Below are 14,881 nucleotides of genomic sequence, written 5' to 3' on the forward strand. Positions count from 1 at the left end.
AGGGGGGTGGGAAGCCTGGCCTTCCCCGGCAACCCCCTTTAACGCTCAGGTGTCATTCTTCCGACTACGACCTCAGATCATACGTGGCAATCCGCTGAATTTAAGCATATTACTAAGCGGAGGAAAAGAAACTAACCAGGAATCCCCCAGTAATGGCGAGTGAAGAGGGAAGAGCCCAGCGCCGAATCCCCGCCCGGCGGCGGGAGCGGGAAATGTGGCGTACAGAAGACCGACTCTCCGGCGTGGCTCAGGGGGCCCAAGTTCTTCTGATCGAGGCTCACCCCGCGGACGGTGTTAGGCCGGTAGCAGCCCCCGTCGCACCGGGATTGGGTCTTCTCGAAGTGTGGTTGCTTGGGAATGCAGCCCAAAGCGGGTGATAAACTCCATCTAAGGCTAAATACAGGCGCGAGACCGATAGCCAACAAGTACCGTAAGGGAAAGTTGAAAAGAACTTTGAAGAGAGAGTTCAAGAGGGCGTGAAACCGTCGAGAGGTAAACGGGTGGGGTCGGTGCAGTCCGCCCGGAGGATTCAACACGGCGGGAAGGTCAATGGCCTGGGAGTTCCGGATCCCCTCCGCGGGACCGGGGCCCAGGCCCTACCCGACCCCCGCAGGGTGCATTTCCTCCGCGGCGGTGCGCCGTGACCGGCTCTGGGTCGGCTTGAAAGGCTTCGGGGTGGCAGGTGGCCCTCCGCTCCGGCCGAGGATGTTACAGCCCCCCTGGCAGCAGCTTTGCCATGTCCGTGGGGCCGAGGGAGATTCAACCGCCTCCGCGCCCTCCTCGGCCACCCCTCGGGGCGTGCCGGGGCGGTTTGAGGGGGGATGGGGCCCCCTGCTACCGGCGCGACTGTCGACGGGGGCGGACTGTTCTCAGTGCGCCTGACCGTGTTGCGCCGCCAGGTTGGGAGGCCCACGCCGGGCACCAGGGGTCTGCGACGATGTCGGTTACCCACCCGACCCGTCTTCAAACACGGACCAAGGAGTCTAACACATGCGCAAATTGGAGGGCCGAGCGAAACCATGTGGTGCAATGAAGGTGAGGGCCGGCACGCACCGGCTGAGTTGGGATCCCGATGCGCTTCCAGCGGCAGACGCACCACCGGCCCATCTCGCCCGCTCCGTCAGGGAGGTGGAGCATGAGCCTGCGTGATAGGACCCGAAAGATGGTGAACTATGCCTGGGCAGGGCGAAGCCAGAGGACACTCTGGTGGAGGTCCGTAGCGGTCTTGACATGCAAATCGGTCATCCGACCTGGGTATAGGGGCGAAAGACTAATCGAACCATCTAGTAGCTGGTTCCCTCCGAAGTTTCCCTCAGGATAGCTGGCGCTAGGAGCCCCCAGTTTTATCTGGTAAAGCAAATGATTAGAGGTCTTGGAATTGATCTCAACCTATTCTCAAACTTTAAATGGGTAAGAAGCCCGGCTCGCTGGCGTGGAGTCGGGCATGGAATGCGAGTGCCTAGTGGGCCACTTTTGGTAAGCAGAATTGGCGCTGCGGGATGAACCAAACGCCGGGTTAAGGCACCCGATACCGACGCTCATCCGACCCCAGAAAAGGTGTTGGTTGATATAGACAGCAGGACGGTGGCCATGGAAGTCAGAATCTGCTAAGGAGTGTGTAACAACTCACCTGCCAAATCAACTAGCCCTGAAAATGGATGGTGCTGGATCGTCGGGCCCATACCCGGCCGTCGCCGTCGCTGAGAGGCGCGGGGGCTAAGCCACGACGAGTAGGAGGGCCGCTGTGGTGAGCACGGAATCCCGGGGCTAGGGCCCGGGTGGAGCCGCAGCAGGTGCATATCTTAGTGGTAGTAGCAAATATTCAAACGAGAACTTTGAAGGCCGAAGTGGAGAAGGGTTCCATGTGAACAGCAGTTGATGGGCGATGGCCTCCGTTGCCTTCGGCCGATCGAAAGGGAGTCGGGTTCAGATTCCCGAACCCGGAGTGGCGGAGACGGGCGCCCTCGCGGTAACGCAAACGATCCCGGAATGGATGAACGAGATTCCCACTGTCCCTACCTACTATCTAGCGAAACCACAGCCAAGACACGGGCTTTGTCAGAATCAGCAGGGAAAGAAGGCCATTGTTGGAAAAAATAAGTTTGACACAAAACAACTCGAAATGTCAGAAATAGGAGCCAGACATGTACCTGGAGGCTGGAAATAAGCTATATCTCCTGAGATATATTATGGGGTCCTGGTGGCCACAGGGACCCACAAACAGTCATGAGGGATGATACTGAAAATATGCAAAACTCGCTAATAGTGAGCACTTCTAGCGAGTTTTGCTAATTTATCAAATAGCTCAGACTGGATATCAGAGACACTATTTGAGTGCACAAGACCTCAATACACTTGTTAGAAAGGTCAGTTATGATGTTTTCATGTGGTGTATATACTTTTGGTACTATTTGAAGTTTTGTTTCAGCCTCCAGCGAAAGGGAAAAACTGAAATCGTACCCGATTTTGCTTTCCTTAGGCTGGGTGGAAGAAGTGACTATGCCCCCCTTACACCCAAACACATCAAAATGTCACACCTGGAAGACAGAAATGGGTCTTAAACACTCCTGCGTTGTCATCTGAGGCATACTATGGTGTCCTGGGGTCCAGAACATAGAAATGTGACGTGACTTTGAGCTCCATGACCTATAATGGAAACAATGAGTCTGACACCAAACACCTCAACATTTCACAAATAGGAGTCAGACATGTGCCTGGAGGCTAGAAATGGCCCCTGCCACTCTTGCTCTATCACCTGAAATATACTATGTGGTCCTGGTGTCCACAGGGACCCGCAAACAGTCATGAAGATTGATACTGAAAATTAGCAAATGTAGCGAGCACTTCTAGCAAGTTTTGCTACTTTTTCAAATATCTTAGGCTGGATATTAGAGACACTGAGTGCACAAGACATAAATGCACTTGCTAGAAAGGTCAGATCGGATGCTTTCATGTGATCTATATACCTTTGGTATTATCTGAAGTTTTTTTTTTAAGCTTCCAGCCAAGGGAAAAACCTGAAATTGTACCCGATTTTTAGCACCTTGGGCTGTATGGAAGGCGTGACTTTGCCCCCCTTAGACCCAAACACATCAAAAAGTCACACCAGAGTTGGTCCCTAGACAATCCTATGTCATCTGAGGTATACTATGGGGTCCTGGGTTACAGAACTAGAAATGTGACCTGACTCAGAGGTCTATGGCCTATGATGGATAAAATGAGTTTGACCCCCAAACACCTCAAAATAGGAGTCATTCCTTAGAAAAGGCCTGCAGCACACCCTTTGTTGTCCTTAAGTTTTAATGTGAATAATTTATTCAAGTTTGGGGTGCATGCACTCATAGCGCTCCATTCCAAATGCGCTTTTGGACAAAACTTCCCAGAAATGTGACACGCCGTTTCCGTGTCATAAGAGTTGCACAGCCTTATGCACATATGTGAATCAAGTATACACGTACTCCATAGTGTTCTCAATGTTTATCCAATTCATTATTCATTTGAAACATCCTTGTCCGTCACGTCAAAGAAGTCACTTTTCATTTTTCACGCATTTTAATATACACATGAATTGCCCATCTGGGCCTATTCACAGGTACGTAAAAGATCTTCCTTCTCTCCCCTGCTTTTAATCGACCCAATGCATTTCGGTTTTTACTCAACCTTCTTCAGGGGTATCTATGGAAATTCTAAATTATACATCAGCCTTTCATAATTAATGTGCATGACATCAAAAATTACTTTTGGAACACATGTTCTTCCTTAACGTTATGTTTAATCCCTCTTTACTAAGAACATTCTGTACTTCATGTCCAATATACTCAAAAAACAATAAACCCCCAATCAGCTGTATTATGTACACCTTCTAATTCACATGTTCCCCACCCAATAAATAACTTAAAACAAATAAATCAGCTCCCACCAATAATGTTCATTCTGTGCGACCTCAGTTACCCTTAAAATATATATGAAAAAATATGCTGCTTCCCTTGTGCCACCTTTTGTGAAACCGCCTTAACAAACTATTTGTTACTCGCTAATTCTATCTCGTTGAGTCTATTTCCAAATAGTCACATTATTATACCTTCAAAACCATTTGGGACCATTTTGCTCCCCTGTTTTTACATATTTCGAGTACACAGTACCTAATACACTTGCTACAAAGCATAGATCTCATACTAAGGAGCTTATGTACCTTTTGGACTATATAAAATTACATTATTTTCTCAGATAAGGTTGAGCGGAACTTGATTTCTTGATAATTAGACAAGAAACTTCCTAACCTGCATGCAAAAGTTATAAAGGGTCCTCAGTCGTGGCATACTTCATCAACGGACCACTCACCCAGAAACATTAACGTTCTGGGTAGGCTTAGCCAGACACCTGGGAGCTCTGGATGTTGTAGGGAATGCACAATTACAATTATCTAGGGTGTAATCAAAATGTAGTGACTTAATGATGGTCACCCTGATATTAAAAACCCCTTCAATGCATCATATCAGAGCCTTTTAACCTTTTTTTGATCATGTATCTAACCAATTTAAATCTTCTTTATACCCTAAATGATTTTCTTGATACTCCATAATCAAACAGCAGCTCTTCTTCAACATTAATATCTCTTAATGTGGTGAAAAAAATTACATTTTGCATTTGGCCAAATACTTGAAATGTTAAATGATTAGGCTTAATGTTGCACACTTTCCTTGAAAGATTTATCAACCGACCGATTGGTTCCATTGTTGGGTGACACACACAGGCACTGTTTTTGCAACACACATTTTCCTGCCAGAGGGTTCCTGATAGAAGAATAAGTATCCCATCTCTTCTTCTTGCATGATTTGTTTCCCTTGCTCTGCTGTGATTACCATCCAGTGGTAATCGCAAATGATCTCTCCTTTTTTGAAGACTCGTGTAGAGATTACTTTCCTCCCCTTTGTGGCATCAGTTGTGACATGGAGCCCTTTCCATAGCTGACATTCCACCAACGATGCTATTTGTTTATTGCTGACTTTCCCTTTAGTGACTGCTGTAGGAATCCAGCCCTCAATGATGTCTTTTACTCTTGGCAGGTTCTTGTTCCGCTCCATTGTCTTGTAGAAACGGCTTATTTGATGTTCTGTTGGCTGTCGTCTCATAAAGTGCTCTGCAGAAAAAGAAAAAAAACAGTACTTCAGTGTCATTTACCATTATATACTTTTACATCAAATATACACCCTGTTTATAAACTTCCATTAAAAGTGAAGGACACTTACTCTGCACTTCTTCCTTTCGCAGTGTTTGTTGCATGATTCTCCAACTGTGATAGCAGTACCGTGTATGTCTCCCAGCCAGTGCAACGCGGACCTTCTTTTTCGGTGGTTGCCCATGTAGAGACACAGGAAATGCTTCCAGCATTCTTTTAAGAGCTGATGCATTATCAATTTTAGGACAACTGTACGCTGCAGCAGCAATTCTTGATTTTTGTTTTGGGTGACAATTTCCCCTGTAAAATACAAAATATCCATTGAAGATAGCCTTAAAGAAAAAAATACACATTTTGGTGAAAGCCCCTGCAAATTTTAATTATAATTTAGTGTATATATATATATATATATATATATATATATATATATATATATATATATATATATATATATATATTCACTGAAAAAACCATAGGTTATAGACCATATATAGTTAGGAATTAGCATTTACAAAACCTTGAAAATTCACTGAAAAAACCATAGGTTATAGACCATATATAGTTAGGAATTAGCATTTAAAAAACCTTATTTTACTCACACAAAACCATTGAAATTCCATATATAGTTAGTTGCACTAACTATATATCGCGCACCCGCAATCCACTGCTGATCATGTCACATATTACATCATTCATGACATGGTCAGTGACATCACTGATGACATCACTGATGACATCTCAAATGACATCACTGATGACATCACTGATGACATCTCAAATGACATCACTGATGACATCTCAAATGACATCACTGATGACATCACTGATGACATCTCATTTGACATTACTGATCACATCACTGATGACATCATTCATGTGATAATACGATGAACCTCTTCAGACTCTAATATAACCTTAGATACACTCAGTGTAAACAGACACTCATAGACTGTCACTCATCCATGGAGTTACTCAGACACTTAGTCAGTCATGCAAAGAATCAATCACACCTCCATTTCCTCAACTATACAGTTATACACACCTTACTTATTCAAACATATACTAAAACATATTTACTCACTTATACAATCCTGTATACAAGTTCACAATGATCCATACAGCCACTCACACATTCACTGGCTCTTATGCACAGTTATTTATATATGTCAACTTTCACATGTACTGTGTTTTACATATGTACTTACTTTGACATGTAGCACTGAGATATCCATTCACTCACCAATACACTCATGCACACAGTCAACCGCCCATACAGCTGTTTCCACATGCACTTTTGAACCCATACATCTAGTCAATCAACTGCTCACACATCTATGCAGAGAGTCATACACCTCCCAGCCACCCACACACACACTCAGTCTCCCATACAAATGCTTTGGCAACCAATCAATAACCCATACAGTTAATCATATAGCTAATGATCAACACATGCAGCAGTTTACAGAACAACAGACATAATGATGCACAAATTAAGACAGTTTAGTCACTAACCCATGCACTCAGTGAGACACATTTAATCAGTCACTCATACAGTCAGCCATGCCCCTACTAAATCCTTCATCAAGACACTTATACATCCACTCATTCTTCAATATGTAAGACATATTTTAACTTTACAGAATTATACAGTCACTGGATGTAGTCATCAGTGATGTCATTTGAGATGTCATCAGTGATGTCATCAGTGATGTCATTTGAGATGTCATCAGTGATGTCATCAGTGATGTCACTGACCATGTCATGAATGATGTAATATGTGACATGATCAGCAGTGGATTGCGGGTGCGCGATATATAGTTAGTGCAACTAACTATATATGGAATTTCAATGGTTTTGTGTGAGTAAAATAAGGTTTTTTAAATGCTAATTCCTAACTATATATGGTCTATAACCTATGGTTTTTTCAGTGAATTTTCAAGGTTTTGTAAATGCTAATTCCTAACTATATATGGTCTATAACCTATGGTTTTTTCAGTGAATTTCATTGGTTTTTTAAAAGCTAATATCTACAGAAGTAAAATGTATTCTTCTTTAAATCCAAAAATATATTTTATATGTTTCTTAATAAATTTTTTAAAATATTTTTTTTGTTTCGCTCCCGGTCCGCGAACCGGGAAGCTTCCCGTTAGCTCAATTCGATTCCGCGATCCGGTCCGCGAACCGGTAACAAATCAACATAGTGACGGTATCGCGTTGCCGCGTAATGCGTCTTATGACGTACTGCGTTAGCGCACCCGGAAGTGCCCCGGGGCGCGGACCGAGGCGCGAAACGCAACTCCCCGGAAGCGATCCGCGGCGCGAAAGCGCGACGTATCGCGTTGCCGCGAAATGCGTCTTGTGACGTACTGCGTTAGCGCACCCGGAAGTGTCCCCGGGCGCGGACCGAGGCGCGAAGCGCAGCGAACCGGAAGCTAACCGGGGAGCGTTCCGCAGCGCGTAACATGAAAGTTAGAGTCATGTGACTTGTTAATAAAGCTTTTCATTGGTTCATTTCACTTTTAGTTTCATAATTATGGAAGGCTAGGTCAGGTGACCTAAAAATAACACTTTTCATTGGTTGAGAAGTATTGTTTTTTCCAAATGATGAAAACCCCTCCTTCTTTCCTCACTCTGACTTTCATCATTGTGAGAGGAAGACCTTTATTAATACTTGAGAAATGACTTCAGTACTTGCTTCAGCTGGTGCACCCCCACCACCACCTCCACCTCCTCATGGGAAGAGAGGACCACCTCCCCAGGTGATCACCAACACAGAGGAGGAAGAGGAAGAACTAGAGGAAGAGGAGAGAGAAGAACCACAGTTCTTGGAAGAGGTGCCCCGGGTTTCCCATAGGAAAGCCAGTTTCATCTGGCAGTTTTATTCAATCCCTCCAGGGCAAAAGAAAGTGAATGCGAGGTATGTCACCTGCCTCATCTGCAAAGAGAAATTATCAAGAGGGACTGATAAAAAGTATAGCTATGGGAACTATACCATGCATCGGCACATGACCAGGAAGCATCCACTTAATTACAGCCGGGCGGAAATACGGGATATGGAACAAAACCCAACAGCAACTCCTGTGGCCAGGTCAACATCGTCAATATCATTGACACCAGCAGAGGCACGGGAAACTGTGCCAAACATCCAAGAGAATTTTGGGCACATGAAACATACTTGTATGCACTGTGGTGCGTTGATATCATGTGGTAACATGAGTATTAATGCCATCAACCTGGCTTATGACAATCATAATTGCCCTAACCGCCCCCAGTAATTTTTTTTTGCTCCTGTTGAGCCCTTTTCAACGCCTGTTTTTTGTTGTTCCCCCCCCCCCCAAAAAAAACCAAAAAAATATAAAATCGTTCAAAAAATACAAAAAAAACAAAAAATGTTCAAAAAATACAAAAAAAATATAAAACAACAAAAATATAAAAAAAAAAGTTCTTTTCAGAACTACCTTCCCTTTCCCAAAAAATTGCTAGAATGTTTAGCACTCTGGCAAGCTCTATTTTTTTTGGTTCGCTTCCGGTTTAGCTTCCCGGTACGCGTACCGGGAGCTAACCAAAAAAAAAACTTTTTAAAAAAAAAGAGTAAGTATAAGGAAAGTAAACAGAGAGTGATGTTTCAAGAAAGACAGCTATAGGGAGTAAAGAAGAGATACTATTTAATAGATCTATTTACCAAAGAACAGACAGAAGATGGTATAATTGTGAAAAACAAAATAGATAACGAAGTGAAAGAAAAACAAGCATTGGCATAGCCAATAGGTATCGACTTTTGGACCTTCTAAGTCTTTAGTTATGCAGCATAATATCCTTGGTGCAGCAACATCAACTGTTGCATGGCTAAACACGTATAAGGTCCCAAAGGCGAGACCTATTGTCTATGCCAATGCTTGTTTCTTAAGTAGAATTGCAATACGTATGGCTCTTCCATGTAAAAAAATCTTATCTTGTGCTCTAAAGATTGCTAAAGTCTCGACAGAGAACAGGCTAGATTGTAAGTAGGGTAAATTGCGCTTGGTGATCTGTTTGAGGGAGCGTCTGCTTTGCCTGGTGTCTTTGGAGAGCAATTTTGATTGTTATACTGGACAATATAGCCCTAATGTAAATAACATAGGGGCATATTATCAACATAGGCAATAAAAGTTTTGCAGCTTTTATAGGCAGAAATGTGTCGCTAAAGCTGCTTTTGCGGCAGAAAACTGCCGCTAAAGCCGCTTTTGCACCAGTTTTCTGCCAATAAAAAGAGCAATAATTTTATTGGCTGCATTCATAATATGCCCCTTAGTGTGCTTCAACTACACAGAGAAAGCATTATGAACAAATAGTGATACAGTGATCAGTCAAAGACACTAAGAGTAATAGAGACGGAGTGAGTGAACAAGAGTGAGGAACTATGAGAAGAGAGGGACTGAGAAAAAAAGTGGAAGGAGTTGAGTAAGTAGGTAATAGAGAAAGGAATGAGGGAAGTAGCAAAGGCAGGAAACTGAGGATTAAAGAAATGAAGCAGTGGAAGTAATAGTAGTTCAATGTGATAGAAATGTAACGAAAAGAGTACAAAATACTTACCTTATAATTGTCGTTAAATTCCTCACTTTTTATTTTTATACTTTCAATCTGTGAAAGAGAGAACAAACATTTGAAAAATATAAAAACATGTATAGAAAAATTACAAAAGACAAGGGCAAAGATTGAAGGACAAACAGTTTTTCAATAACTTTGACACTTACAGAAGCTACACAGTCCTAAAGATATACATTTTAAACTAACACTATCTTGATGCAGATGAAGTGAGGCCTATCTTAAAACATGGTGCATCTTTTGCATTGCTGTTGTCTCAGAAAAGTGTCGCAAGACACTAAAATTTAAAATAATTGCTTCAGGATGCCAATAAGATGTCTACTATCCAGAGTTTTGTTTCAGGTGAGGCCTACTCAGGGTTGCAGATGAAATTTCGAGTTGTTGAAGAGAATAGAAGACATAATACATGTGAAGGTCTACCAATGAAGTGAGTCATGTCCACTGCAATCTTCAACAAAGTCCAAACCTCCTATGTTTCCCTGGACAGACCTAAACTTGATCTGCACAATGTGATTCGTAATGATAGGAAACACAGGTGATGTAATTGAAATACATGCAATTTATTTTGCTCATTTCACAATCACATCACTTCTGTTTCCTTTGCTTAGGTATCTCATTGTGCAGATGTAGTCTAGCATATCAAAGAATACGCAGAAGTGCAGCACTGCATGCAACAACTTTGACACTTACAGAAGCCTCACCTTCTCCATGCCTTCTACACAGTTCTACATATACATCATAAATGGAAACATTACAGAATTAATTATACATGTTAAATGGTTTATTTTTGCTGTTCTCAGAATGTATCAAAATTCACTAAAAACAGTGACTTGAAGGTATTCATCATGTAACAGCGGGGAAAAAAAAACACAATCAAAATGATTGTGTTTAAAAAACCCATACAACATCAGAAATCAAAAATCAGAACTCCTTAAAGTTAACTTACTTTCCATGACGTCCAAGGATGTCCTATGAATAGCTTATACTCTTTTGTGCTGTTATTACTTTCAGCCCACCAGTTTCTGAAAGAAAATCTCCATCGTTTTTAAAAACATGTTACATACAATAAATGACTTCTTGCTCTCTACCACAAGATTCCACAAGGCCAAATTTTGTCAGAGCCATGTATAACTCTTGGATTTCTTGTTAGCCAATCCCATCATTTGGCATTCCCGCAACTTTCAGAATTAAAATGTTGAAGATCATTTTCACAATCCTGGAATAGTAATATCTTCCCCTTCTTGCTCAGTCATGTTCTACATTTCGTATGACACTGATACTGCTTAATATGAAGCAGACTTACACTACCTCTATGAGTACTACAATTATTTAATTCTCTACATCACTTTTAATCACAAAGTAATGTAAAACAGTAGACAGCATTGCAGACTTACATTCCCTCTACTCCATGTTTTGATTGGCTGCTTTAATTAGCTTATGAAAAGAAACAGTTTTTCTGAACTCATTTAAACTGCACATACATGTCCATGATGTCCAATCCTATGATTAGAAGTTATGTCTCTGAACTACACTTATCCTCAAGGCCAAATTGTGTAGGAGCCATTAGAACTTCTTGAAATTCCACAGATCATATCCCGAGATTATTTTCCTAAAATTTTGGTTTTAAAAACACCAGGTAAGAGTTTTTAAGGTCATACGGCAATTTTTTTTTGAAAATTACAACAGAATCATTACAGAATGACCAGCCATTTCTAGACTTTAAATAAGCTGTGTAATGTCCTAATGATATTGAAGGGCCGTCATGATATACAATTGCTGTAGTTACAAAAGTCCTTCCTGATATTGACAACTGCGAAGCTACAAATTTTTTTATTAAAGTTGTCAATTTTGTTCCATCAGGCCTACATCGTTGGAACATTAAAATGATGTACTGGCCATATGTTCGTATAAATAATGTGGACATCATTTCAGATTTACATTGGCTACACTCCATGTTGTGATTAGCAGCTTTTACTAGCTTATTAAAGGAGACTGATTTACTGTCTGGCAAAGTTAAATATACAAATCTTTCTGAGTCTACACTAGTAGTACTTGATACCATACAGTTCTCGCAGTCATGCTGCCATTGATAAGAAAGCCCAAACAGCTGATCTACATCTACACCTTCAGCATGTAATACATGAAGCATATACATTAAAAACTCCTGACAATCTTGCTGAATATTTTGAGAGAATTGTGTTTGGCCTGAACATCTATCTAACAGATTTCTAATTTCAGACACACTTTCTATGTTTCTTCTATCAGTGGTACATTTCTCTAACACAGAATTTAACAAACTGCAAAATCTTTGATCAGAATTGACCACAATCTCTTCTTTTACATTTTTTAGAGAAAACAAAACATTAATTACTACATTAGCATAGCAGTTGACACCAGAACTGTTTTCAAACTGAAAACCAACAACATCTTCAACAGAATCCTCTTTGTTTCTGCTTGTAATTTTAGGTTCATTCACTTTTTGTCTTTTTGCTACAACCTGCCCAGTATTGTTCTCATTTCTTCGTTTCCGGCCTACCAGACGTTTCTCAAACAAAGGAAACTGAGGCAAATGTGGCGCATACTCTCTTCTTAACCTATTGTATTCCTTAACACAATCTAGATCTGCACAAATGTTTCTGACATCACAGTCAATCAAGTACAATCCCGATAAAGTTCTAACTCGTGACAATGCCACATATGCCATACCCTCCTTGAACACAGAACTGCCAATATTCACCAATGCAGTGTCTACACTTAAACCTTGCGATTTATGAATTGTCACCGCATATGCCAAGCAAACAGGGAACTGCTTACGGCGAACATATAAGTCTTTTACAAGCAAAAATCTAGCAGAACAACGAGCAATTAGCTGTACTTCCTCAATGCCATCAAATTTAATTTTTAAAAATTCAATTCCATCTCTATTTCTGTATTTCACAAAATCAACAACATTACCCATTGATCCATTTACCAGACCTCTTTCAACATGTAAATTCCTTCTTAAAATTATACGGCAGTTCAAGCACACATTCAGAGTCTTTTCAAAACCTGCAGTTTTAGATATACTCTTCTCTAATGAATCCAATTTTGTTTTCAGATTCTCAGACAAAATAATTGTTGATCCCATATGCTCTACTCTATCAATAGCTTCCACTTTCACAATCTCTTGCTTTTCTAAATGCAACATTTTGTTGTTAAATTTGGCACATTCTGCAAGAGTTGGCATCAAACATATTCCAGATTTCTTATCAGTAATTTTCTGAAAAATATTCTCAGGCACAACATCTTGTTCTGGATATAAATTTGACAGTAATCGTGCATGTAAAGCTTCTTTCCCATGCTCGGTCACTTTTCCAATTCTAACATCTTGTAGAATAGTCTTGTAAACTTCATCCTTTGCCTGACGCATATTTTCATGCAGTTCAGCATAATTGAAGTTTAACCATATATTGACGTTGCCAATGCTGCCTAGGCACTTCCTGGTATCTTCATGCGTGAGCATTTTGAACACAGGTTGCCCTTTCACTGGTGTCAGCTGCAGAAGATCTCCAAAAACAATGATGTGTTTGCCACCAAATAACACATCATACTCTGTTTTGAGAACTTCTTGCATCCTCAAATGCACAAAGGCAAGCATGACATTGGAAACCATGCTTACTTCGTCAATGATAAGAAGTTTCATTTTCCTCAAGATTCTTGAAACTTCAAAACAAGCATCTCCAGATAGCTTGTGATATTCTAATTTGTTGTCATGCTCCACTGGCAGCATCAGTAAACGATGTAAAGTAATCCCTTTAATATTATGTGCTGCCAGTCCAGTTGGAGCAGTGACAACACAAGACAGTGATGACTCTGTCCTTTCCTGCAAATAGCATGAAATTGCTTTAATGAGGAAACTTTTTCCAGTTCCCGCTTCTCCACTCACGTACAGTCGGACAGGCTTCAACGACGTACATGAGCACTCTTTCTTATCATGACTTAATCCATGATCAATTTGCATGGTAACTTCGTCATATATTTTCCTCTGCTCAACGTTGAGTTGCCTTTCCAACTCTTCTAAGTTAACCGCATCCTCTTGAGCATGTGCCATGGCTCTTTCCACCTCATTCATAGCAGTGGCAGCTTCATTTTCAATAAGAGGTCCTCCTAGTGGATCCTGACTCAATGAAGCAGAACTCTGACTGTCCTGAGAACTGTCTCTGGCAATCTCGGCTGCAATCGTTGCTTCCTGCTCAATTTCCGCATTCAACATTTCTACATATTTGGGAAAAGCAGGACATTCTATGGTCTCCTTGGCGGCATTGAAAGAGTCTTCGTAACAGAGGAAATCTCCAAGCAGTTCCTCTTCTGCACGCCAAGGCTTGAAAAGTTGCAAAAGTGCTAAATAGAAAAACTCCTTTTTTTCAGGAGATTCGCCACTCAATTTTCGATGGTTTATCAAGTGGCATTTTCTTTGCTTGACCAGACATCCCTCACTTCCTATTACAGCATACACTCCTTTCTCAGTATCTTCTTTGATGTTCCTCTTGAACATGTAATTTTGCAGAACCTCATACAGACAAACATTCTCTAGGTGACTGCTTCGATTTGGATAATATGTATCCAACATGTTTGTCTTCAAAATGTCGGTACTGTTTGGCTCCTTTTCCGCCAAATACTCAATTTCCCGCACAGGTTTGAGAACTCGATTACGCGTTGCAGCAAGACCAAGACTCGCCCAAACGATACTCCTGGACTTGGCATAGAGACTTGCTGAAGACAACCGGTCAGAACATTCGTACGCTCCGATTTCTCGATGCGACAACATCTTCAGACTGAAACTGTACAACTTCTTGCTGAGGCTCTTTTCATGGGAAATGTCCTCCCACATATCCTTCAATTCTGTCTTCTCTTTTTTGGTGATGTACGACGTCACATACCGAGCCACAGCCATACAGTTATCAGCCACAAACTGTATATCCATGTTAGCATTCCACATGGACAAAATCACCGGGTTGTAGTCGTTGATATACTTGGACTCTTCGTTCCTCTTCAAATTGTAAGTGTTTTTAGGTGATTTCTTCATCACATTATGTCGCAGCGAAGACATCAAACTGTTTACTCTTCCTTTAGAAATCA

At 41.4% G+C, this 14,881-nt stretch overlaps 1 pseudogene; it reads left to right on the plus strand.

Moving 5' to 3' along the window:
- Positions 1–67: 67 nt before the first annotated feature.
- Positions 68–2,415, plus strand: LOC144793499 (28S ribosomal RNA; annotated as a pseudogene).
- Positions 2,416–14,881: the final 12,466 nt, after the last annotated feature.

The sequence above is a fragment of the Lissotriton helveticus genome, chromosome 11 (genome assembly GCF_964261635.1).
Source record: "Lissotriton helveticus chromosome 11, aLisHel1.1, whole genome shotgun sequence".
Taxonomy (NCBI): Eukaryota; Metazoa; Chordata; class Amphibia; order Caudata; family Salamandridae; genus Lissotriton; species Lissotriton helveticus.